This window comes from Manduca sexta, chromosome 24, assembly GCF_014839805.1.
Source record: "Manduca sexta isolate Smith_Timp_Sample1 chromosome 24, JHU_Msex_v1.0, whole genome shotgun sequence".
NCBI classification, from domain to species: domain Eukaryota; kingdom Metazoa; phylum Arthropoda; class Insecta; order Lepidoptera; family Sphingidae; genus Manduca; species Manduca sexta.
In genome coordinates, this window is record NC_051138.1 from 13,820,319 (window position 1) to 13,843,612 (window position 23,294).

The 23,294-nt window shown below is 34.4% G+C and overlaps 1 protein-coding gene across 1 annotated transcript in view; it reads left to right on the forward strand.

The window, feature by feature from the left end:
- Positions 1 to 3,679: 3,679 nt before the first annotated feature.
- Positions 3,680 to 23,294, forward strand: part of LOC115451076 (zwei Ig domain protein zig-8) — a 58,333-nt gene continuing 38,718 nt past the window's right edge. The window contains exon 1 of the mRNA XM_030179271.2: positions 3,680 to 3,907. The gene's annotated coding sequence lies outside the window, so the exon portion shown is untranslated. The remainder of the gene's footprint in view (positions 3,908 to 23,294) is intronic.

The window sequence follows — 23,294 nt, forward strand, 5'->3', positions numbered from 1 at the left end:
GGTCGGCCAAAGTAATATAGGATTTGTCTGCTCAGAGGTCTAAAATTCGCGTCCGATATGGCGAAATGCCCGCCCCAATCTCATGATTGAACAGAACACACTTGGCGAAAAGTCGATGCCTGGATTGCAAATCTGCCTAATCTCTTGGAATAAAGGCGTGCTGTGCAGCTGTTTGTTTTTAACAATATACTAATGATACAATAATGTATTCAATTCGAACTTAAGTTTTACGTAGACATCGCATAATAACCATTTATACGAAAAGATTCAAGTGACAAACAGGAAAAAACGCATCACTTTAAAAGTCCCTGGCGGAACAATATCGATCGTGATGGGTGAACAGCCCTTGCCGAAAGTGGTGACACCGTTAAAATCCCACCTATAAATGTATTTCGTGACAATGAGACGTAATACGTGAAATGACGTTGGTTTAGAGAACCTAGATGCGCTAAGAATTTAGGCATGTACTATATTTCGTAACAGCGAAAATACAGAAATACAATCATATTATTAGGTTTAATTGCCGGTAAAGATCTCGAACATACTGCCAGAGTGGGAAAAGCTCGTGCAGATACAATTACATTTATAAAATCTAATATATGAACAGACTTTGCGCATTGCTTGTATTGTATTGCTACTATTACTAATTTAATACTTCCGATGGCTCAATCGATTCTCCATTCCTCAATAATTCTTCTTCACCTACTCTATTGCACACACACACACAACATCACGCATTTTATCCCCGAAGGGGTATGCAGAGGCGCAACCAGGGCACCCACTTTTCGCCAAGTGTGTTCCGTCCCATGATGTGATAGGAGGCGAGCCTATCGCCATATCGGGCACAAATTCCAGACTCCGGGCTGATACTGAGCAGAAAAACCCAAATATCACTTTTGCCCGACCCGGGATTCGAACCCAGGACCGCAAAGCGCTGCCGTACCGCGCATGCAGTACAACTACGCCACCGAGGCAGTCTATTACACCTCCTTACAATTTGACTAACCTGATTTTTTTAAATCACATTGAAATTTAAAAAGTCAACTCAATCATACATTTCGCTGTTCAGACGACTGACACTAATTTTTGTAGTCATCGTTTATACAAAAAAACATCTGTAATTGTTTCTAGCATCATTGTCAGGAGCATTTCATATCGGAGACGAGGACGCGAAGGTATTTCCCGAACCCCGAGGGGTGCTCCTACGTGACGAACTTCCGCTCCTAAAATATTTGTACTATTCATGATAGCGAGTATTAAAATGCTTGCGATGCGGCCTCATTTTTATCACTCTTTTATGAGCGTTACGTTGCCGGAACATTAGCGCTGTTTGCATAACAGGCTATTAAAAATAACTTTATTAATAGCTTTTTTCAATGTAATAGGTTAATCGGTGCAGTTGTGATTTTTAATTATTTCTCTGTATGAATAGACCAGAACTGGAATAGTACCACTGTCTCAAAAGTAATAGCTCATTGTCACGTTTCTTATATCGACTTAAACACAGAAGGCATAAAGTATTGTATTGAGTGTAATTATTGCCTTCTTATAGTGAGACGTAGGTACAAAATGCATATTGGGAATGACGCCACCGATCACACAATGATATTGTCAACATATTGTTGAATATTATTCATGCGAATCACATTGCAGTATGTTTTTAACAACAATATTTCCATTCGTTTTTATTTCAATTTATTTTTCTATACATATTTTTTCAAAAGTTGAAGTAATGTGATGTAAATTTCTCAACAAAGAAATGATGAAAGCATTCGTCAGACACTTTTCAACTCATGTTTCAAAATCACCGAAATACTTCGTGAACATATTAAATTTTGTGAGGATAATATATTCTCGTTTTTCTTTGCAATCCAGTTCACTAATGGACAATTTCGTTTCAAACTGCAGTTATATCGGGTGTAGAAAAAGAGAAGGAAGGATTTTCTTTCTTTTAAACATTTATCTATTTTCAGCTAACTTGCAAATCGTTCCCTGGTCAACAAATGAGAATATACACTCGCAATTTTATAACATAATTTTGTCTGTCATACATATATTCCTATGTGAGATTACACCTCCTATTGTTTCAATATGAAAATCGTGTAGCTAGGTTAATTACAGGACGTAATGATACTACATATTTCGTATTCTCAGAGTGACAGCGCATTGCGGTGTCATCCGTTAATTTGTATGTGCATTCTTGATGGTTATCATCAGGCAAGCGTATTGTTCCCTACATTAACCTTTGAAAAATCTCATTTAGCTTTGGAGTCTTTTCTTATACAGGCATGCCAAAGCTATTCCACTGCACCTGATGGGAAGTAGAGTGATTGTAGACTGATGAAAGATGATTACCCTTCGGTAGTTCACATAATTATGTCTGTTGGAACTGTATTACAGGCTGATCTTGGAACGCAAAACACTTATGTGGGTAGCTATGGAGGGTTTTGAAACCTTGTGTACGGTGGTTGCTATCCGGGCGGACATAAAATATATCCTACAACCAGCAAAAAATCGTATTGAATCAAAGAGTCGGATAAAGCTTGTGATTTTTACTTAACAGTTGTATTGAATGCTATATATCATTTTAGTAACATTTCAAACTAGTCTCTGTTTTAAACGATCAACATAGCTGTTATAGCAGTTGGATAAACTTTTGCAATAACATATCCACACAAAATACACATTAACTTTGAGCATGAATAAAAAGTTAATTTGAACATTTTAGTATTTATCTATATTATGTAGAATAAAACTTAAGTTAATTCGTTGGTGCGTCACATAACGCCTGGACGAATTTTCAGAAACGTTTTACCTATAAATTTAGAAATACTCACGTTAAAAATACACTTTAAAAACTTCATTTATAACCTCAAAAACAGAAAATTAGTAAGGAGTATGAAGCAAAATGGCGAACTATTTTTTTGTCTCTTTTTGTACTTGCTTTTATTACTCGCCATTAGAAAAATCACCGATAAGTAAACGGTGGAAGCCATAATATAAAAGGAGAAGTATGAAACGGTAACAATGCGTAAACTGAACTAATCAGAAAGGAACAGTCGCCACAAACCCCACAGCAGCCAGTACAAAGGGCATGTCTAATCTAGATAAAAGGATAGCGGTTTATAAACGCTACGGCGGTCTACACGCGTCACTTTACGAAATTAATTGAAGTCACCAACTGGTGCATATTTGCAAACATTTATTCAAAAAACAACCTTAGTTTCACGAACGCCGTTTATTCCGTGACCCGGCAACCTAATGACAACATTATTAATTACACCCGCGAGGAACGAGTTCTTATAATGTAAACAAGGAATTTGTAGTAATTAATGTGCCTCCGTACTCAGCAATGGCTGCAAGCGATTGCCCCAACTATGAAATTATGCAGCCACTACCAACCAGGAATTTAATTAGGGGAAATTCGTACTTTATGCTAATTCCACGATTATAAGATTAAGTTGAGTGTGAATTACAGTCGTTTATAAGAAAAAGGCGGGCCTCGTTATCCCGCCTTGTTGTTCTGGTGATTACATTGCCTGAGAATCCCCCGCGTTTCGTACCTTCAACGGGCGGTCGGCGGTTTTGCAATTTACTTCGAACGGGCAATGAGAAAAATTTGCGGTGATGGGAGTTGTAACGCGGGCGCGTGCGCGTCGAGCGGCGCGGCGACTCGAGTCGGACTCCCCGCAGTCAGCGCCGCGGCGCCCGCCAGGCGATCAGCTCGCGCCTCTGCTCGGTCCGCGCCTGTCCGCGATTGCCGCGTCGCCCCCGCCGCCCCGCACCGCCCCGACACCCTCACGTCAAAATAAAGTAGTAATTGATTAACAGGAACAACTTCGCACCGTGCCACAAACTTTTTTCATGTTTGGATTGTTGGAAAAAAATTTATGTGATGTGATTTAAGGTATGTCGTCAAGTTTTTAAATGAATGCGTTTATAATGTGTTTCGATTGTTATTTAGAGTTATTTTATTGATAAAGGGCCATGGTGAGGGTCGAGTGATATGAATTTCCAGCGAAGACTCATGAATAAATAAATAATGATATATTGGAGCTTGTTTACAAAAGCTTTCCTTTGTGTACCTACTTAGTAAGAATATATCTTTAGAAAAGATAAAAGGTCCATAGTCCCTCTCTATTTTTCTTATTTGGGCATTCATTTTCTTGGAGTCCCGATAATCTGCTAATAATCTCGGCGGGCGCCCTTCTTGATCCTTTGCTTATTGTCTTCAGGACCTTGGGACCTATTTTGATAAATGAGCTTTTAATGTTTCTACGAATGTCGAAGGGTGTTTGGCTTTCTTATTAGAATGCTGCGTAACTTGATTGGTAAGGCGCGTAAAAAATATTTTGTTCTGCATCAAATCTGAGTTGTTATTTTTTTTATTTAGTCTTATTTTGATTTTTTTTATGATCCCTATCAACAAAAGGAACAAGATACACTCATTAACTTATATACTTTTAATCAAATTATGCTTATGATCAACATTGATTTAATTTAATTCAATACTAGTTTACAAAAAATCTAGATTGTTTTTATGAAAAAATCATTAGTTTTTACGTATTTATTACTCTGGTCTGATATAGTGTTTAGAGGTTTTTCATTGTGTTGGTAATAAATGGAAAACGCCCTACAGCCTTCGTTATTTTTATATATTAGGTTGGGACGCGTACGGGAGTCTGGTTAAATATTGCGTCATTATCTATTCCTGCAGTCACGCATCAGCGTGCACATATTATGTTTTGATGTTAAATATATAATAGCTAGTGTAAGTATTTAATATAATTTGATTTTTCAAAGTGACGAGCGCAATGCGGTGCTTCGGAAGACATAAGTATGGGGGTGCAAGTTTTTTTGGATAGGCGTGGTGATTAACCCGTCAACAACATAATATAATCCAATAAAAAAATACCAATATACAAAAATACCTGCACACACAGAAAGAGAGAGAGAGAAAGCATTCTTACAAATACCTGTGCTGTTTGTTTTCCTACATAAAATAAAATAAATACAAACACACATTAAGTCGCTTAGAATTCGTTCTTAGGAATGAGTTTCCCTTTAGTTGGACTAAGTTTGTTGTGATCTATTTCTTTTTATGTAAAAATATATCTATCTGGTATCTCCAATATATTTTAGTATATAGTGTGTGTGTATTGTATTGGTATAAATAATACACCCACACTATATGATAAAAGTCTCAACCAAGTCACGTACGTATGCGTATATTCAGTACACTACACAGGTCTACATTAATGAGTACTTTGTTTATCAAGCCAACAGTATCGTAACAATGCTAAACGCTAACGTCATAAAACTAATTATGAAGTGACTAAACGTGACTCCATGGAATTTTCCACTAACCAAATTAAATTATAGTCATTATTTATTAGCTGCCGAGGCGTGTACGAATTAGCTTAATCTATTTTCTAAATTAACAGCAATACGACTTTTAAATGCTTAAGTCATCGCGCATACGATGTCGGCTTGTTGCTGATAAATTCTGTTGTGTTCAGTAAAAGATGTTTTAGTAACTTCATCAACTGTCAGCTTCATAGTGATGTTTTACAAAATAACGAAACAGCGTTTGCGCAGCCCCTAAAAGTTGACACGCAGAGCAGCGCTATTTTGTTTAGATATAGACAGATGCAGAATAGTAACTAGGTTGTGAACTTCGTCTTTATCTTGGAGACTACCCCCCATACAAACATCAATTTCGATGTGACCTACATTGTTGAGATGTGACTTCGGTGCGTATTCTAATCAACAAATCACAACAGGAGCCCGTACCTAGCAGTAATTTATACAGGATCACTTTGACACTGCGTTAGTAAATGAAACCCTGCAGAGAATCTGCAGACTTATTTCAAAGGCGTGTGAAATCTGGCAAATCGCACTAATCCAGCGTGGTGGCCAAAGCCTACCCACGCGGTAACAGAAGAGACCAGTGCCCAATACTGGGATATTCTAAAACTGATATTAATGACGGTATTCAAGTTTGGAAGTTATTACAATGGATGAAAGGCGATTTTGGAAGTATTGTATTACTTCTTTATTTTGTTATCTATTGTTTATAGTGAAATGAAACGGATATTGACTTGTTTACCAAAAAAAATATAATTTGGAAATAAATCTCGATTAATTTGACTAATAAATGCTTTTGAAGATCTTTGAACGTTTATTGAAACACCGAAACTGCTGTATGGATTTGGGATCGTTCGAATAAACTCTGTTTTGCATTAGAATGTGTGCTTTTAGTTCGGAGAAGTACACTGTAGTCCTTTAAAATCTTAAAAGATCTGTAACGTTTACGGAACTATGAGCACTACATCATTTCATATTACACATGGTGTTGTTCGCGACTTCATCCGTATAAAAATGCTTTTCCCACTACAAAAGTTCGTAAAACACTGTAGCGGCTCTTTGAGTCTCTATATCGCCATCTCGATCTACTTTAAAAGAGATTAAATAATTCTATAAATACTCATGGGAGAAAATTATTGGAATACAAATTCGGCTTTGTGTTGCTCTAGGACATGGTCTACCCGTATGCCAAATTTAATTAAAATCCGTTCAGCTGTTTATTAATTTACGTCTAACAAACATTTGCACACACTTTCGTATTTTTTATATTATAATAAGATAATTGTATTTTGTATAATCTAATATTTAGTTGGTTCAGAACTTTGTCAGATATATAGCGTCCGACAAAGTCCATTTACGAGTTAGATCTCCCGAAAAGTTATCAAATACTTTGCTTTTAAATTTATGTTTTCATGGCATATAATAAGATCTAGTATTTTAAATATTAATATAGATTTTCATTGGTCCAGGGACTGTATTACGGCGAATATTGATTATTGAAGTTATGACAATGTTTCTATTAGAAAAACACTCGTAATTCATTTAGGACTAGCCTTTGCACGCGCCTCCACCAACGTCAAAGCTTTTCCGGGATAAAAAGTATTCTATGTCCTTCATAGGATATTAAAACTATCTCCATACCAAATTTCTACGAAATCAATTCAGTGGTTCAGATGTGAACGCGTAACGAACAGAGAGACAATTACTTGCGCATTTATAAGTACAGAAAATATGGATTGGTATTTGTCCTTAAAATGGAAATTAACTTAAGCACCAATACTTTAATAAAATATAAACAAAGCAAACATTAAATGCATAGTTTTCCACCTCCTCTAAGATAAAACCATCCTCTTACATGCTATCTTATATCGTATAAACAAACACTTAAGACACAATATCAACTATCAAGCGTTCCCCACTACGTTACCTTAGTAATATCATACGATGTGCGCTTCAAACGTGATTAGGAGAAGGAAATTATATTCGGTTTGTATGGGATTGAACGCGCCAACCTTGGTCTCGTTTGTAACTTACCACCTTTGATTGGAACCTGGTTTAACATAGTCATAAACTCGTGTTGTTATATATGTCCCGTGTTGTGATAGCGAGAGTATCTCACATATCCAGGAATATAAATGATAATATTGTAGTTACATTTAAATCAGTTAAGATTAGGAGTTATAGCGGTAAATTAAATTAATTAGGGCTTTACGCGGATAATGATAATTAATTTGATTCAATTAATCCCACAACGTAACTTTGTCAGTAATCAAAGCCAAATTGCAACGCAATTTCATGTAAGGCCGCACCTTAACTGTTGCACCAGACACAAGATACAAAATTGCGGCAACGAACTGTCAACATTTCGTTTTTATACAATCATGACACTGAAAGTTGGTTTAAAATGCTAAAAAAATCCACTATCGACAGATGTTCAGCTAGACGAATTTTTGACAAATTAATATTGACAGTTTGTCGCTGTTATTTTAAGTCGTAACTCGTATGCGTTTACTGCATCTGTGTGACGCCTTATAATATAAAACTATGTATACAAGCAGGTGAACCGTCTGCTCTTTTCAAATGTTATATATAAAAATTGGTCTGGTTTGTTAAACCCTAACGCCTCTATAAACTTAAGTGGCAATAAAAATATTTTTCAACCTCAACGGTGTTGGTAAATATTTTCCAGTGTAACTAAGTTAGGTCTATACGCCCCGGGCCTGTGTTGTGACTAAAGGTTTATGAGCGACTAATCGGTCAGTGTAGCGAATAATCGATGTTCCTTCACGCATATCAAACGGGGAATTTATGGAAAATTCGATGGTTACATGTGAATGTATGACGTTATTATCCCACAAAGATTAGGCATAGACAGTGCATCTCAACTTTTCTAAGCATAAATCTGTTCTATAATGTAAAAAGAAGTAATAAAACAAAGATAAGATTGATTATTTAATCAAGGGAAAACTGATTGCGATTTGAGAAAAAAATCTACAAATTTTTGTTGCCTGACCTGAAAATGAATGCAATATTTACGTTCTTCTGAATAAACAACATTTCATTTTTTCAACATACTCAAATGTTTATATTTTATGCAACTAGATCTAAAATTATGAGACCCATATTTTTTCTTTTTTCAAAATTTAGATATTTTCATTCATAATTTTCACTTTGAATTTTATGTTATTCTAAAACGACGTAAGCATCAAATGACGTCCTTTGCTTTGCAATAAAAAGCAGTGAAGTGACAGTTTTTTTGTTTACATCTCTCTTTCAAAGGCACAATTGTGACGTATTATAATATTGACATTTGACATTGACAGATAGATAAATAGTGACGTGGACAAAGGAACTACTTCATTCAACCGTATGTGTGACGTCGTCAAGCATTTTCGGTTTTTAATTTATTTCTTCGAAATTAAGTATTATAAAAATTTTAAAATACATAATCGAATTCAGAGTAGAAAAATTAAGAAACGGTATTTTTGTTTTAGGCACGTATAAATTTTGAAATGTTGTAATTTTTTATTTAATTAAATCTTATCTCGGTATAAATGTATCATTATATATGCAGTGTTTGAAGTGGTTTAAAAGTTTCATAGAAGTAAAATTGTAAATTGTTGAACAGATTTAAATGAAGTGGCACACAGATCTATTCCTGGATCAATGTATGGGCTTCTTTTTAATTCGGCCAGTAAACAATGAGACGTCCATTCCGAGACAAGGCTTTCACGCGGGCAAAGCTGCGAGTAAAAGATGTACCTAAATTAATTAATTAAAAATGTTATCATTCCCCATTTGTTACTTGTAAATAAACATGAACCCTGAGCATTTCTAAACACTAATTTCTGAGAGTCAAAAACAATATAAATACAGATAAAACGTGTCATTGGACTATCAATTTACTGACAAAGAAAGAAGAACTCATTTCTTTTAACAAAGTATTACGAGAAAAGGCAAAACAGCAGCAATAATAATATTTTAGGCACAGTAGTCGTTACAGTAACAATTTAATATGTACCCTTGGCCATAATCATAATTTGTTTACTAAATAGAACAAATGTATTCATTCCACGTTCAAGCGATATAACTAACCGACCAGCGAGACTCTGGGAATACCAAGAAGGCACTAATATAATTTGAAGAGGTCGATTATGACACCCCAATCAAGGCAATTAAAGTGTACTGATCGATACTATCAGAGGCGAAGTTATACATCCAATAAGTGATCAGTTGGCATAATGAGTATGTTCCAAATATGGTAAATGCGCCACGAATGAGCACGTTTGCAACCAGTTAGTGCACATATACACTGAATCCTAAATAAATCATACAGTGTTATAATAATCAAGATACATCCCACATCACGGAATCCATTCAATTATCACATAATATGTACTGCATAATTTATCCGCACATTTGATCCAATATTTGCATTAGCATACCGAGTGTTAGAACCAAAGTGACCTTGCAAAGCAATTTCGGATCGAAGAGGACGCTCAAAAGGCGTCTCCATGAGTGGTTTAAAATGATAAGAGTGGGTACATGAGCCTTTTCTGCTCGACTTAAGGGTGCGATGAATAAGGACGCTTATAATGCTAGCTTACAGACTTAACTCGAGTGAGGCGATTGTGAAAATGCTTGTAAAATGCAGATTTATATTTACATCTTAACTATTTTATTTATTGTTTTTAGGGAAACGTGTAAGAAGGTCATCTTTCTAAAGATATTTTGATAAGCTGTTTGACGTTGACTGTTTAATGTTTGTTCGATCCAGATACGTTTCAAGCTATAATTTATTGTAACTGTCTCCGTTAATAATGTCCAAGCCATTAAAGAAATCTTTCGAATCTAACTTGATTATTGAATATTGATTCAAAAATACATCAAATCAGTAATCTGATATATTTATATGGTTGACATGAATTCCGACTAGAAGTCCTTTATGATGTTCGCAAAGACAGTAATGTAATGGAAAAGACAGTAGTGTTTTTTTGAAGTACAGAATACTCGGATGATTTGAATGGCATTGTAGTAACTCTTGACCGACAAAATTAAAATATAATAAATCCTGCATGCTGCATAAATAGATAATACCTATACTGTTGACTTAGTAGTCGATCTAATTTTATCGTTTAGCATTCCAAGTTCTATGTATTTCCAAAATATGTATAAGTTGCTCTTAAGAAAATAGTTTTATTTGAGTACACTAACCCTAAATCGTAACATCTAAGACCACGATATTTGAATATATTATGAATATGTATACGGTTACCCGTACATATTTCCTCGAATATATTCCGTGGCTTCTTAGGAAAATTCCTAGCGCAAACACAAGGGAACTTACTGTTAGAATAATATTTGTTTTCAGTGATTCGGGATGTCTAGGACTTGAATGACTAAAATCTCGAGATCTATTTTGTCTTACAACTATTGTTGGTCTTATGTTCTGGACTATAAGATTCAAAACGTATGTAAAGGCACATTGACTTCGATTAACAAGAATAAATATGATAATAAATTAGCTATATTTAACATGCGGCATTCTGAGCATTTGAAAGTACCCAACCCGACTACAAAATATTACGAACACTAAAGAAACGTTTCGCAAGATAACTTGAAGCGTGTACCCTGTAAGAATAAAACCTTTTAGTTAATTATGAATAACTTTTTATTAAAATAAATTTGAACTACTTTTTAAGATACTTACGTCGATCAATAAATTTACGCTGTGGCACCTGTCAGTACTAAAATGTCTTTGACGGCCGTATTAAAAAAAAGGTTTAGTACGGCTGCAACAAATTATTCATTTTATTATGAGAAAAGCAGCGCTGTATCCCGTTTGGTCAGTAGACACTCTTGTTGTGGAAATCATCATAAAGCAGCAGACTTGTTACTTGGGTTTCGTTTTGAAACTTTCGAAAATGTGACGAATACCAAATTCAGATCCCTCAACTCAAGGGCAACGTGGTTATTCTGATTTTATATTAAGTTCTTAATGATTTTTTTTATATGATAACTCCCCATCAATCTACAATAGCGTAGGATCCGTAGCCTAGACGCCTTTACAATCGTTAACGCTAATAGAAAACAAAGAATGTATGAGAATGACATATCCAATAGATAAGTCAATCGAAGAAGTTGACCAGAAGCGTCTTCTACTTTTACCACTGCCCTAATTGAAAGGACTAATTATAATGAATCTGGGATTAACATTATTCAAAAAAATATGAAACGTTATAAAGTAGGAATACCAAATTACATTCATCATAAGCCAATATTGGCAACCGATAGTACGTTAGCGATTAGTAATCGTTTACAAGTGATTGATGTGCTGAACGGAGCCAAGTTGATAGCATATTGGAAATGTTATCATAATATTAAAAGCGTTCGCTTTCAACTTTATGAGTTTTAAACGTGTATTATAAAACAGGAATCGACCACGTAGTAAGATTCGTAAAATTCTTCATTCCATCCTGTGTTAACAATGACTGACTTTCCTTTTAAGATGTTTACTTCTTCGTCTTATTGATAAATTAATATTATTGGTTTTTGAGAGTGAGTTTTTGTATATTCGTTAGTTTTTATAATCTTCAGTTAAGCTTCTAATTTAACCTACCTTGTATTCCTTATAAATTTTATCCCTAATTTAAAATGTCCATAGTTATAATATACGTGATTTTAATTGTTATTTAAAAATAATAATTATTCTTATAAATTATTTAAACGTATCATAAGTACAACTTTATCCACATGCGTGGTAAATAAAGTATTTTATTTATTTATTTAAACAGCGTGGTACCTTTTATTGCATTCATAGTCTAAAGTTCTCAGTTCTCACTCTGTCTTCTTATTTCATTACTGGTATTAGTAGCAGTTTTCAATACTTCATGGCATTTGTTATATAATTCCATTATAAATTTTGATAATGTATGTAAAATTGATAATAATATCATGATATCATTTTTGATTTACAGTCTACATTAATATCTTCGCTACAGAGCCTCCACTGAGAACTGCTAACTATGTTCACAAATGCTTTTAAAGTCACGAAACTGCAGAATACAGTACTTTCGTTACTCGACTGCGCTTGCAAAGGAATATCCGACCGGATCTTTATTCTATTATAGTGCTTTATAGTTTTATTTCTCGTTGACTTTGTATATTTCGCCTTGTAACTCTTGTATTGAGAATATGATAATGTGAGTCAATCTCATCCCGCTAGTGAGTCTATAAGCCTGGATCAAGAGCACGCATTTTACGATCTGAGTGAAGGTTAGCGTCGCTGGAAACTTTAGCTTAATCCGCAACGAATTATTTTAATAGAAATTTAGAAAGAAATTGGAAACGTATTTGGTGAATTGGAATTACTTGTTGTTAGGATTTGCTTAATAATAATAAAATATTATGTTGTCTCGCTTCCTCTGATGATTTCACTAGAAATACTGCAAATACCTGTAATTATTACAGATGTATTAGTTTATAAGTGGGTGGTAAATTGACTTCACTGCACCTAATGGTAATTGGAGTGGAGTCTTATAGAATGTCACCTGACGAGAGACGATTACTCTCGGAGGTCGACAAAATTATAACAGCCTGTTGAAACCGGTTATGCACAGGCTGATCCCGGAACGCGACTCACTTACGTGGGTCACCATGGCGAGTTTTAACACCCTGTGGTGGTCGCTATCCGGGTATATAAAAAAAAATATTACCTACCATCAGCTAATTAGCTTTGCTCATCATGATTTAAAAATATTTTTCCTTTTCTCCATTCCCTTTGTTGCCATCCCTTCATAGATTATGCTGAATATACATGCTTGTCTTCACTGATAAACTTAAGTTTCCCCTTATCTCATACACAAATCAACTTTGTAGCCTTTTTGAGGTCATTTATTTTTCATTTTTTATGTATTTTATAAATACATCATATATCTTATGTCGATCAATAAATTTTATTTATTTTGGAACCATTCGCTAAGAAGTCGTTGATAATCGAAGAATAAAAAAATCCTAATTTAAACGTCTAATAATCCAAAAAATTCCAATCATGCCCAATGCACGAAGTTCCAATGATTGAACAATAAGATGAGCGTAAAATTGGTTATTACACGTTGAATAGACTGTTCAATGAATCTCCACGCAGCACGTAAGTTGGAGACATTGATGAGGATTTCGGGGCGATACAAAACAATATACTTGATTTACACTATAATCTCTTGGTAGTAATGGAGGCCTGAGCAGTGGGGCAGATATTATAATAATAATTCATATATGCATGATTATTTAATACACAACATTATTTATAAAATTAACCGTAATAGATTATAGATGAAATTATTTTCAGATTACATTGAAATTGTTCAAATATGGTTAAATCATATTGTACTAACCATGCGAAAGATGTAGTTAGTATGCGGTAGTAGATTTAAAAAGAACGCAATAGAAACCATTTTTAAAATTGGTCCGAAACCGTAAAAAACGTGATCAATACATATTGACAGGAATTTTACGATAACTTAGCTCAACATATTTACTAGAAATAGTGTGCAAATGTATACCCATTTTTTAAATTCTTTATTCAAAATAAAATCTCTTGTAAATTGGCCATTACTGGCTGTCCATCTGTCCCTTGTCACATTATCGGATTTTCTAGTTTGAGACCCGTATTGTACGGGTTCTTTATCCTTTTGTATGTTGAAGTACTAGTGAATACATTAGGTTTAAATATTTATCGTGCTTTAAATATTTTGGGGTCAAACTATACAGCAAGATCAATATCGATGAGGACAATTGAATTCTAGAGTGAAGGTATTCAGAAAGATTCGCAAAGAATAAAATATTTTTTTGGTTTTCACTGATGAACATGAGTCTCCCCCAAAGATTTCCAGATCGAATTATTGTAAGCGGCCCGCATCCAGCAACTTCCTGCGTCTTTTATGACGTCATGTGTCGACCTCGTAGGTGGACGTCCAACATATATGTGAACATTTAATACATAATCTTGTACGTTGCTTATCATCATATGAAGTAACATACATGCAGAAACTCTGGCTTTTTGGAAACTATTCACAATAAACCAGTTTTAGTCACACGGTAGTATCAATTTGATCGAGCTGAACCATTTATAATGTAAATAAGGTCTATTTTCTCTATAGCAACTATCATTACTATATTCTGAAATAATCCTAGCAAGAAGCGCTTCCCACATACCCATTAACGTCGCATAACACAATTCCCCGCTGCATAAGATGTTAATGTAATTTTGCTTGCATGTTCCCATTTAGATCCCTATAAATATACAAAGTTACCCCAATTTAATTCTAAAAATCAACAAGAAAGCTCGTTATATTGTTATTAAATTTTACTACATTTTTAATGGAACGGTTAGTACACTGCATAGCTTTATTGGTCTATAGCTTTAGTTCGAGACTTCGCCTGTTGAAGTCTCCCAGAAAAGTCACATTTAGTTTTACACATGTTAATAGTTTTCAAGCTAGTATATAATGCTAATGCTGCTTCGCTACCGAAATTAATAAAACGTCATCAACTTGATGGACTCTAGAATATCAAACCCAGTACTTAGTAATGATTTTTTTGTAACATAGGCCGCAAGTAAGTTTACAGGTCAGTTATTATTACCTCCACCCCTAATAAACACCAAATATTTAAGTATATTTTGAATAGACTCCCGAAATTAAAGAGGAACAATTATAATAAGGAACAGTTTATTTCGGAGGCTCCAACACCAACAATTTTACTCGACATAGGAAATACAACACCATATTTTCACTAAAGTTCGGTTTTCGGTAATACAGTATCGTACAGTTGAATTTTACGATACGCGATAAGTCTGCGGTCGACGATTTTTCTCAAATGCATCAACATTTAATCAAAACTTTGGTCTGTTTAATTTAGTTTTCTCAGAGGCTTGTGTGATTACTTTGTTTTTGAAAAGCATTGTACTAAGTAGAATATCAAACGTTTTAGTTTAGTTTTAAAATTGAATTTATTTTTGCGATTATAGCGTTTATTACTGATTTAATTTAATATTATTTTATATCAGTTTTATTAATTTGTTTCTCATTGAGTTTTCAGTACAGATTTCAGTATTTTTATTTTGTTTATGACTACAAGGATAATTATTTAACAATCCCTGGTACCTAATTAAAAATGATTCTTCGGTATTTTCATATTGTTTATTACAAACAATATATTATTTTTTTAATAATAATAATAATATCAACCCTGTATTATATACTTGCCCACTGCTGAGCACGGGCCTTCTCTACTACTGAAAGGGATTAGACCTTAGTCCACCACGCTGGCCTAGTGCGGATTGGTAGACTTCACACACCTTCGAAATTCCTATAGAGAACTTCTCAGATGTGCAGGTTTCCTCACGATGTTTTCCTTCATCGTTAAAGCGAACGATATATTCACAAAGAATACACACATGATTTTAGAAAATTCAGAGGTGTGTGCCCTTGGGATTTGAACCTGCGGACATACGCCTTGGCAGTCCGTTCCACACCCAACTAGGCTATCGCCGCTTTTTTATTTTTTTACTAGTCCTTAATTACATATTAGACACCTATATGTATTTCAAAAAATAGTTTTGGATTTTACGACTCCGAAATTAAGCCATCTAGGTCTAGATATCCGCAGAACTAAAAAGCAAAATTAATAAAAACTTTGTTACTAACAATCTGAACAAACAGTTGCTATACGATTCGTACACTGTTTAACTGTAAGAAAGAGAGAGTTAGCCAATTCGACCTTCCATACAGCCAGATTTTACCACCGCTTTTTATTACTACCGTATTTGCTTAGGACTGTGAATGTAATTCCCTTGGTCTCTTGTGCCTAGTTTCTCTAGCGAAAAAGTAACAACTACGAAGTTCTACTTGCTGTTGGTTAGGTTTTATTTAATAGAATAAACATAATGAGTGTAATGTATTTCCGAAACTTGATGCTTTGGAAATCATTTATTATCCGAATTTGTTTTTATTTAGATGCATAGCCCTATTCTTGATGCGATTTAACCACTTAAGGGAATGGATGGCAAATATTCTTTACTTGCTGTGCCCGCGGGTTTACTAGCGTAGAAATCAGTTAGCTACAAAGTTTTTCCCGTATAAATCCCGCCCCACGAGTTCTTTTTACAATCACGCGATCCCTCAACAGAATTCGTAATATTTCAGTCAAGTTACATAATACCATAATGCACATTTCATCCAAACCTTCCTTAAGAATTGCACTATCCTTTAGTAAAAAGCGTACAAAAATCCGTTCAGTAGATTTTGAGAAAATCGAGCACATATAGACAGACAGCTTTTGGGGACTTTGTTTTATAATAATATGTATAGATTAGTGTTTACATATAATATAAAGAACTTGTCTGAGATATTCTATACTTTTATAGCCACCGGTTTAAGCTTTGTTGTATTCAACAGTTAGTCTAGTTTCACTAAGCAGAGAAAGATATTATAGATTACGTCACTAGATTTTAATTATAAAAAATATATTGTGTTATTTGCTGACGTTACATACTTGACAAAAAACAAACAAAAATATGATGTCATAATATTCTACCAAACAAGGTAACTTCTTTTCGAAATTCACATTGATTAATAATTCTGGTTTTCTAGTTTTAGTCAATTCATACAACTTTATAAGTTTGACTGTGCCTTGATAATTATATAATCGTTGCTTACGGATATGTACCGTTCATTTATGAACGCCAATCGAACGTTTAAACCAGTCATCGTCCCTTATTTACTACATATTGTCTCTATAACTTTATATACGACATAAAATTTTAACTTGTCATAGCTTTGTCATCTATAATATAAAAATGAATCGCTTAATGCCTTGCTAAGCGCAAAGGACATTGTCGAAAACGGCCCCAGAACCAACAAAGGTGTGACTAGCGCCATAATTATTTATGTATTTATTTAAATTATTTGCAAATATGTGTATAAAACGGACAAGCTGCTACATCCAAAATGAATATATAAAAGTATTGTAACGACTTAAAGTCAAAGTCGCCGACATGTTTACAACTAATTGTGTATAGAGATGTACCGGTTCGAGAAAAACGATAAATCTAATTACCGATAATTAATTATTGAAACATTTTAATATATTCGATTTGTGAGGCGATATGTTCTTTAATTATTATAATAATATTTAATCGAGAAATGGATGCGTCTCAAATAAATAAGTAGTTAGTTTTAGGACTAAATTGATTATAGATCAAGTCGTCTATGAAAAAAGTTTTTTTTTTAGTTTTTAATTCACATAGATTTACTTTGTTTATTTAGATTCTATATTAGCGACCCGCCCTGGCTTCGTACAGATAGCAGAGCATAATATATTACGCGAACATTTATTTTTCTGTCGTACAAAATATTTATGAATTATACATATAAAAAGTAGCATTCTTCTCTCTCCCTCCATCCGGGGGCCTCAAACTCTCTCCATATTAAATTACTATCGGATCCGCCCGTGTGAAAGATTTTCCGGGATAAGGGTCCCGCTAAATATTTTTCCGAATAAAAATAACCCTATGTTGAATAAAATCGATTTTTGTATAAATTATCGATATAATCGATCTAGAATCTAGTCAAGTAGTATCCCTAGTTCTTACTTCCTTTTTCAATTCAATTTAATGTCACTCACACTTCACTCATCAGAGACAAATAAACTAGACTCTCACTTTCCATATAATATATTATAATTCTCTGACTCTCACTATATCATTGACGATTCGGCTATTATAAAGACTCTGTGCGATTGATTACGATATCAACATACACTGGCTGTGATTTCTGGACTTTGTGAACTGATGTAACAATTTACCTGGCATTGATAACGGATACGAAATGGAAATTGCTTTTTGCATTAATTGTGGTTCTGCTGGCGGATCCATAGTGTTGGAGAACGAGCAGATTCGCCATTGTATACAACAATGGACAGCGCCTCGTTTGGTAAGCACATTTTTCTTTAATCGTACAAGTTTAACTGCCGCCAAACTTCTAGTTCGCTCCTCAGTTCCTGTTCTTGATAACTGCATGGAAACAGCGAACAGAGTCTGTATACTACCTACTACACACTTTAGCATGTAGCTGTGGCAACTTAAGAGCAAACTAGCAAGTATATTGTTGATTAAAAAATGAGTGTCATATGCTTGAAGGTTTCTTACATTTAATTCAGCTGGAAGATTTGAATACATAAATCTGCTTTCCGTGTGACACAATATTAATATATTGCCATTCTAATTTGAGCATAATGTGTTTGTTTGTTTTTTTTTCAGGTTGTAGCCCTTGATCTTATATGTACAGCATGTTGGACCACGGCTCAAGAGCCTATACATACTTCAGCTGTAACAATGTCAGTAGAAGCTGCGTGCTCTGTAATAGAATGTTGGAACTCCGAACTCGGTGATTGTGATTGGCAAAACTGAATTGATAAATAATACCATAACAACAACCCTCCTGCACAAAACTCAGATAATATTTTATAAAACAATGTAGGTGATGAGGAAATAAATAATATGAAATAAAAATATTTTTTTATTTGTTTAATTTAATCCTACATGCCCTAAGAGTCTACCAAAAGTGTGTAAAATATGTCATGCTTCTGATGAAGCGTGAATGCTCAACAGTGCGCCTCTGTCTGTCTCTTCGGGGAATACGTACGACGTACGTATATATAGAAAATACATTAAATCTGAAGAGTACTCTTAGAGGATGTAAATACTATAACTACATAATTAGGTACCTTTTTACTTATAATAAAATATATGAATCAAGTTTTAAAATAGCCTGATTACTGAATCTTTAAGGCTTATATATATTAGATAGGTACTTGTATCAATTAAAAGCATATTTAAAGCGTCAATGATAGGACTATAAATCTACCTTGAACATTGAAAAGCTTTCAATGTTTACTATCAATTATAACCTCAAAATCTCATCGTTTTTTTGGATTGATGCGATATCCCAGCTTGTCCGTTTTATATATAATATGTCATGAGAATTTATTAATGATTCTAAATGTTACAAACATTTTTCCATTGCTGTTGGTTCCAGGGCGAATTATGTATGGGCACAGAACAATGTCCTTTCGAGAGTAGCTAAACCGATTTCGCTAATTATTTTTTTATAATATTCCTCAAAGTACGAGGATGGTTCTTACGGGGAGAAAAATTAAAAATTTCCCGAAAAAAAATTTAAAAACAACACTTTTCTATATTCCCATACAAAAGATTCGTAATCATACTTAAAAGTCAATTTGAACTTTAATACCATACCATAAAGTTTAAGTATTAGTGGAGGGGTTCCGGGAAGGCAAAACAATTGACTGATGTTAGTATCGTATAAATATTATTGTCAATATGTCGATTGTTAGGCGGTACGAAGTTCGCCAGGTCAGCTAATTAACACATAAACAAAAGTTCTGGCTACATATTTGTCTTATCTGCGACTTGCCTCTTCTACATACTACATTTCTTTTTTTAATAGCTATTTATTATTGGTGCATATTTTAATATCTTAAATATAATGTAGGTGTTTTTACAAGAGTGAAGTGACCGTTCTGCAGCTGATGACAAGAGGAGTTGGATCTAGATAGATAGAGCGTGACTGAGAAATATGTACCACTCGCCAGTAGACGCAATTATGCCAGTCTCTTTGTAACTGGATATTCACAAACTGATCTCAGAACGCCACACACGTTTATGGGCCACTGTGGCGGGTTCTACATCTTGCGTATGGTGGTCGCTATCCGGTCAGATTCAAACACATCCAGGGACTATGAGCAAATTACTTTTATTTTCTTGTCACTCTATACAAAGATTGCCTGGAAGAAATCACTCGTCATAAACAGTAAGCAAAACAATATCACAAATAGAACATCCATCAATTCAAACTCATTATCGCAAGATCTATCAGTCGCCAAACACACTAAACAAGAAAAATGTATTAATAATACTATACAATTCTAAATATCTAATTAAATAGGAAAAGGTCGTATTTCAATCAAAAATAAATAAACTAGTCATTCCGTAGAGCATTCGATGCAATCTGCTCTAAGACTTGTGAAGCGAGTCTTTATTTTCCTACTTATTGAAATTGAAACTACAAGTATCGTCTATTCAGAGTTGATAGATTGTTTCTTTTGTGAAAACTTTGTTGTTCGGTACGCTGGTGAATAAACTTAGTATATTTTTATTGCAGTATTCAGAAGCCAGAAAATGAGATATTAGATCCCGTTGGGGTTTTTTGTGCATGCCTAAACCATTGTTGGTTGATGTCGCGCCTGCGCATTTTTGCAAAATTAGTAGCCACTTAGTACGGTTCTCATTTTTCTTTATTATATGAATTAAAAAAAGTTGAAATGTATAAAAATGGCCGACGAACTAAGCTGCAGACGCCGAAAATGATAAGAAAGTGAAGTCGATAGCGATGCGACTGCTATATTGCAAGAGTTTTTTTTTTTAGGAAGCTGTATGTAGTGTGGAATGTTCATGAACAACCATTTAAATATCAGAACAACCGAGGACGCGTAGGCAAATTGAATGCGATTGGTATTGGGATATCATATTCAAATATTACATGAACAATTCCACTTGGTTGAGTCGGCCAATTTGTTTGCTCCAGGAAGCGATTTATATAGGTCCTAAAGCCAAGAGTAAACCACTTGTGCAGTAACCGCAACATAACTTTGGTAGAGTGATGGGCCAGCAAGGCGCCACCTCTAGAAGTCAATTTTATTTGCCTGATCATTCTCATTATCTCTGCTTCATCCTTTTTTTATTTCCAGCACGGTAACAAGCGAGCTGTCCGCCTGATGGTAAGTAGCGTCCACCGCCCATAAACTAAGGCAATTCCAGAGGCACAGCCGAGTCGTTGCCTACCGATTTCATATCATAAAAAATTTAAAATCTACAAAAAACTCTGACCTGATTTGGGAATTAAAACCAAAACGTGCCAATGCACAGCTGCGCTGCCGTTGGATCAAAAAGTTGACGTAATGTAATATGAATTAATTCTTTAATTTATTAGTAATAGTTAGACAAAAATATGGAATTAGATGCTTTCAAATATCCAAACATCTGTTAATGACACATCAATATCGACTGTCACATCAATGGATATCGGTAACCGATTGCGAACAGGTGACGATGACAATGATACGTGACAATACGTTTACGTATTTAGCACGTCAATAATACCTTTCCTCATATCACAAGGTACTAACAACTATTGTTTAATATTTAATAATGTTTAATATTGGAAGTACGGACAGATTGGACTAAATTAACTTACGTTTACATTCAAATTCATACATAGGTACGTACGGTCATAAATCTATATACTTAAAAATGAATCTCTATTTGCCTTGGTCATCGCATCACGCGTAAACGGATGGAACAATTTCGCTAATTCTTTTTTTGTTGTGTTTATTATTGCCAAGAGAAGGTTCTTATGAAAGAAGAAATTAAGGGAGTTGAGCGGAACATTAGAAAATTTAAGGTAACTTAACGGCAATATTAATTTTACATAGCAAGCTGTGTGAAATAACTGTCAGCGATTGACAGGATGCGCGCTGCAGATATATTTCAACATAGATGATGATTATCTCGGTTTTTAGCAAAGTATGAAAATATAAACATTTTGAGTTACGTCTCGTTGTTCTTTATACGATTATATCGGGTTGTCTGGAAGAGATCACTTTTAGCGATAAGACTGCCTACTGGTGCACATTTTCATGATGTAATAATTATTGTACTCATTTTTCTGTATTTGGTGTATAAAATAAAGTGTTTTATTCATTCATTCATACTCTTTATTTCTAAGTATGCGACAGTTGGCAATGATTCGAAATAATATTCGAATTTCGAACACCCAATAATTGTAAAATGCCATAATGAAAATCGTAAAAATATATACTCTGTAACTTGCCAAAAATTTATAAGCACCTATCAACAGCCTAAACAATCAATAATATTCCTATACACATCGAAATACCAACTTTCAATCACAAAACATCGACACAATGGCTTACAAGTTACAATACGAACTGCGCATTAACCTATTACGTCATGTAACAAATTGAATAAAAGGCAACACGGACGAACGTTGTTGTATAAATGACTGACAATAGATATGATTGTGTTGGAGCGATTTGTTGCTGATTGTCGGTCGTCACTGTCTTCCGTGATAGCAAGTTCTTTGAGCAGCGATTGAGCTATTCACTCATACGAATTAGATAGGGAATTGCCTTTTATTGATGTTTTGTTGCGGATAGTGGTTGGTTTGTGTTTTAACATTGTTTATGTAATTGTAGAGTTTTGCTGTGCTACTTATTAATGTTATTATTTTATACAGTAAATTCTCATTTTACGTTGATATTACGTACCTTATGTAGGAATGGGCGAACGTAATGCCATGTACCGGCGAAATTCCAATCTCCTGGTTGATACAGAGCAGAAGAACCTAACCCGACTCGGAAACCGAACCCATAGCTAGTTTAGTAAAGTAGTTAGTTAGTAAAATCGTACTGCGCACGTAATACAACACTACCAATAGTTTTGCTTCGGAAATCTTAATTAAGTACCAAATATTTGTAGTACACATCTAACTCGTCAGTTTGACCTCCTCCACCAATGTTAATTAGGTCAACGGGAACAAATCCTCCAAGACGAGAGGACGTCTACGTTTGTTTAAGACGTGTGTACACGTCATGCTGGAAACGTCCTTAATGGTCTGTCTAGAACTTATCAACCACATTCATCAGTTCTTAGTCTTGTTTGTACTGACTTCTCGTTGTTAGTAGTTCATAAGAGTTTGAATGTTTGAAGTATGTTACTGTATGTCAACGGACTTGTGTCTGCGAACTTGCGTAAATTAATATTCATT